The sequence below is a fragment of the Piliocolobus tephrosceles genome, unplaced genomic scaffold (assembly GCF_002776525.5).
Source record: "Piliocolobus tephrosceles isolate RC106 unplaced genomic scaffold, ASM277652v3 unscaffolded_14731, whole genome shotgun sequence".
NCBI lineage: Eukaryota > Metazoa > Chordata > Mammalia > Primates > Cercopithecidae > Piliocolobus > Piliocolobus tephrosceles.
Window position 1 is genome coordinate 3,261 of NW_022296234.1, and position 5,305 is coordinate 8,565.

At 40.3% G+C, this 5,305-nt stretch overlaps 1 pseudogene across 1 annotated transcript; it reads left to right on the plus strand.

Annotated features, from left to right (window-relative positions):
* Positions 1-4,617: 4,617 nt before the first annotated feature.
* On the plus strand, positions 4,618-5,300 carry LOC111521091 (annotated as a pseudogene). Its single transcript, XR_003307539.1, has one exon. The product of XR_003307539.1 is annotated as a solute carrier family 2, facilitated glucose transporter member 3 pseudogene (transcript).
* The last annotated feature ends 5 nt before the right edge of the window (positions 5,301-5,305 follow it).

Sequence of the window (5,305 nt, forward strand, 5' to 3'; positions counted from 1 at the left end):
GCAAGAGAGAGTCTGCTTGCAAGACACAAATCACACTCTGATGTGACATAATCACAGAAATGCCATCCTATCACTTGCCATGTTCTATTCACTAGAAATGAGTCACAGGTCCTGCCTACATTCAAGGGGAGGGGACACAGGGGCATGGACACCAAGAGCTAGGGGGCGTTGAGATCCTCTTAGTGTCCCCAACCATAGGCCCTGATTGTACCATCACTGATGTCTCCCTGAGCCACTCTGTCCTGCATCTTTACAGCACATGTCTCAGATGTAGTCTTTTTATTATTATTATTATACTTTTTTAAATTATACTTTAAGTTCTAGGGTACATGTGCACAACGTGCAGGTTTGTTACATATGTATACATGTGCCATGTTGGTGTGCTGCACCCATTAACTCGTCATTTACATTAGGTATATCTCCTAATGCTATCCCTCCGGCCTCCCCCCTCCCCACAATAGGCCCCAGTATGTGATGTTCCCCTTCCTCTGTCCAAGTGATCTCACTGTTCAATTCCCATCTATGAGTGAGAACATGTGGTGTTTGGTTTTCTGTCCTTGCGGTAGTTTGCTGAGAATGATGGTTTCCAGCTGCATCCATGTCCCTACAAAGGACACAAACTCATCCTTTTTTATGGCTACATAGTATTCCATAGTATATATGTGCCACATTTTCTTAATCCAGTCTGTCACTGATGGACATTTGGGTTGATTCCAAGTCTTTGCTATTGTGAATAGTGCTGCAATAAACATATGTGTGCGTGTGTCTTTATAGCAGCATGACTTATAATCTTTTGGGTATATACCCAGTAATGGGATGGCTGGGTCAAATGGTATTTCTAGTTCTAGATCCTTGAGGAATCGCCACACTGTTTTCCACAATGGTTAAACTAGTTTACATTCCCACCAACAATGTAAAAGTGTTCCTATTTCTCCACATCCTCTCCAACACCTGTTGTTTCCTGACTTTTTAATGATTGCCATTCTAACTGGTGTGAGATGGTATCTCATTGTGGTTTTGATTTGCATTTCTCTGATGGCGAGTGATGATGAGCATTTTTTCATGTGTCTGTTGGCTGTATGAATGTCTTCTTTTGAGAACTGTCTGTTCATATCCTTTGCCCACTTTTTGATGGGGTTGTTTGTTTTTTTCTTGTAAATTTGTTTGAGTTCTTTGTAGATTCTGGATATTAGCCCTTTGTCAGATGAGTAGATTGCAAAAATTTTCTCCCATTCTGTAGGTTGCCTGTTCACTCTGATGGTAGTTTCTTTTGCTGTGCAGAAGCTCTTTAGTTTAATTAGATCCCATTTGTCAATTTTGGCTTTTGTTGCTGTTGCTTTTGGTGTTTTAGACATGAAGCCCTTGCCCATGCCCATGTCCTGAATGGTATTACCTAGGTTCTCTTCTAGGGTTTTTATGGTTTTAGCTCTAACATTTAAGTCTCTAATCCATCTTCAATTAATTTTTGTATAAGGAGTAAGGAAAGAATCCAGTTTGAGCTTTCTACTTATGGCTAGCCAGTTTTCCCAGCACCATTTATTAAATAGGGAGTCCTTTCCCCACTTCTTGTTTTTGTCAGGTTTGTCAAAGATCAGATGGCTGTAGATGTGTGGTATTATTTCTGAGGATGTGTGGTATTATTTCTGAGGGCTCTGTTCTGTTCCACTTGTCTATATCTCTGTTTTGGTACCAGTACCATGCTGTTTTGGTTACTGTAAACTTGTAGTATAGTTTGAAGTCAGGTAGCATGTTCTCCAGATTTGTTATTTTGGCTTAGCATTGTCTTCGCAATACGGGGTCCTTTTTGGTTCCATATGAACTTTAAAGCAGTTTTTTCCAATTCTGTGACGAAAGTCATTGGTAGCTTAATGGGGATGGCACTGAATCTATAAATTACCTTGGGCAGTATGGCCATTTTCACAATATTGATTCTTCCTATCCATGAGCATGGTATGTTCTTCCATTTGTTTGTATCCTCTTTTGTTTCACTGAGCAGTGGTTTGTAGTTCTCCTTGATGAGGTCCTTTATATCCCTTGTAAATTGGATTCCTAGGTATTTTATTCTCTTAGAAGCTATTGTGAATGGGAGTTCATTCATGATTTGGCTCTCTGTCTGTTACTGGTGTATAAGAATGCTTGTGATTTTTGCACATTGATTTTGTATCCTGAGACTTGGCCGAAGTTGTTTATCAGCTTAAGGAGATTTTGGGCTGAGACGATGGGGTTTTCTAAATATACAATCATGTCATCTGCAAACAGGGACAATTTGGCTTCTTCTTTTCCTAACTGAATACCCTTGATTTCTTTCTCTTGCTTGATTGCCCTAGCCAGAACTTCCAACACTATGTTGAATAGGAGTGGTGAGAGAGGGCACCCCTGTCTTGTGCCAGTTTTCAAAGGGAATCCTTCCAGTTTTTGCCCATTCAGTATGATATTGGCTGTGGGTTTGTCATAAATAGCTCTTATTCTTTTGAGATACGTTCCATCAGTACCGAATTTATTGAGAGTTTTTAGCATGAAGGCTGTTGAATTTTGTCAAAGGCCTTTACTGCATCTATTGAGATAATCATCTGTTTTTTGTCTTGGTTCTGTTTATATGCTGGATTATGTTTATTGATTTGCATATATTGAACCAGCCTTGCATCCCAGGGATGAAGCCCACTTGATCATGGTGGATAAGCTTTTTGATGTGCTGCTGGATTTGATTTGCCAGTATTTTATTGAAGATTTTTACATCGGTGTTCATCAGGGATATTGGTCTAAAATTCTCTTTTTTTGTTGTGTCTCTGCCAGGCTTTCGTATCAGGATGATGTTGGCCTCATAAAATGAGTTAGGGAAGATTCCCTCTTTTTCTATTGATTGGAATAGTTTTAGAAGGAATGGTACCAGCTCCTCCTTGTACCTCTGGTAGAATTTGGCTGTGAATCCGTCTGCACCTGGACTTTCTTTGGTTGGTAGGCTATTAATTATTGCCTCAATTTCAGAGCCTGCTATTGGTCTGTTGAGGGATTCAACTTCTTCCTCGTTTAGTCTTGGGAGAGTGTAAGTGTCCAGGAAATTATCCATTTCTTCTAGGTTTTCTAGTTTATTTGCATAGAAGGGTTTATAGTATTCTCTGATGGTAGTTTGTATTTCTGTGGGATAGGTGGTGATATCCCCTTTATCATTTTTTATTGCATCTTTTTTATTCTTCTCTCTTTTCTTCTGTATTAGTCTTGCTAGCAGTCTATCAATTTTGCTGATCTTTTCAAAAAACCAGCTCCTGGATTCATTGATTTTTTTGGAGGGTTTTTTGTGTCTCTATCTCCTTCAGTTCTGCTCTGATCTTAGTTAATTCTTGCCTTCTGCTAACTTTTGAATGTGTTTGCTCTTGCTTCTCTAGTTCCTTCAATTGTGATGTTAGGGTGTCAATTTTAGATCTTTCCTGCTTTCTCTTGTGGGCATTTAGTGCTAAAAATTTCCCTCTACACACTGCTTCAAATGTGTCCCGGAGATTCTGGTATGTTGTATCTTTGTTCTCATTGGTTTCAAAGAACATCTTTATTTCTGCCTTCATTTCGTTATGTACCCAGTAGTCATTCAGGAGCAGGTTATTCAGTTTCCATGTAGTTGAGTGGTTTTGATTGAGTTTCTTAGTCCTGAGTTCCAGTTTGATTGGACTGTGGTCTGAGAGACAGTTTGTTATAATTTCTGTTCTTTTACATTTGCTGAGGAGTGCTTTACTTCCAACTATGTGATCAATTTTGGAATAAGTGCGATGTGGTGCTGAGAAGAATGTATATTCTGTTGATTTGGGCTGGTGAGTTCTGTAGATGTCTAATAGGTCCGCTTGGTGCAGAGTTGAGTTCAATTCCTGGATATCCTTGTTAACTTTCTGTCTCATTGATCTGTCTAGTGTTGACAGTGGAGTGTTAAAGTCTCCCATTATTATTGTATGGGAGTCTAAGTCTCTTTGTAAGTCTCTAAGGACTTGCTTTATGAATCTGGGTGCTCCTGTATTGGGTGCATATATATTTAGGTTAGCTCTTCCTGATAAATTGATCCCTTTACCATTATGTAATGGCCTTCTTTGTCTCTTTTGATCTTTGATGGTTTAAAGTCTATTTTATCAGAGACTAGGATTGCAACCCCTGCTATTTTTGTTTTCCATTTGCTTGGTAGATCTTCCTCCATCCCTTTATTTTGAGCCTATGTGTGTCTCTGTACGTGAGATGGGTCTCCTGAATACAGCAAACTGATGGGTCTTGACTCTTTATCCAATTTTCCAGTCTGTGTCTTTTCATTGGAGCATTTAGTCCATTTACATTTAAAGTTAATATTGTTATGTGTGAACTTGATCTTGTCATTATGATATTAGCTGGTTATTTTGCTCGTTAGTTGATGGAGTTTCTTCCTAGCATCAATGGTCTTTACATTTTGGCATGTTTTTGCAATGGCTGGTACCTGTTGTTTCTTTCCATGTTTAGTGCTTCCTTCAGGATCTCTTGTAGGGCAGGCCTGGTGGTGACAAAAATCTCTCAGCATTTGCTTGTCTGTAAAGGATTTTATTTCTCTTTCAGTTACGAAACTTAGTTTGGCCTGATATGAAATTCTGGGTTGAAAATTCTTTTCTTAGAGATGCTGTAATGGTGAGACTCTGGAGCCTTCCCGAGGACCTGGAGAAGACTTGCTGCTGAGAAGGACATTTTGAAGGTTTTGTTGGCTGAAAAAGCTGTTTCTGGAATCACATCCCTAGATCTTTCTTGAAGACTTGAATTAGATTTGGGCCATGGGGACACAGAAGGTCACCCCAGCTCTGATCTTTGCCATCACAGTTGCTACAATTGGCTCTTTCCAGTTTGGCTACAACACTGGGGTCATCAATGCTCCTGAGAAGATCATAAAGGAATTTATCAATAAAAGTTTGACGGAGAAGGCAAATATCCCTCCCTCTGAGGTGCTGCTCACGTCTCTCTGGTCCTTGTCTGTGGCCATATTCTCCGTCGGGGGTATGATCGGCTCCTTTTCCGTTGGACTCTTCATCAACCACTTTGGCAGGCATAATTCAATGCTGATTGTCAACCTGTTGGCTGTCACTGGTGGCTGCCTTATGGGACTGTGTAAAATAGCGAAGTCAGTTGAAATGCAGATCCTGGGCCGCTTGGTTATTGGCCTCTTCTGCGGACTCTGCACAGGGTTTGTGCCCATGTACATTGGAGAGATCTTGCCTACTGCCCTGTGGGGTGCCTTTGGCACTCTCAACCAGCTGGGCATCGTGATTGGAATTCTGGTGGCCCAGATCTTTGGTCTGGAATTCATCCTTGG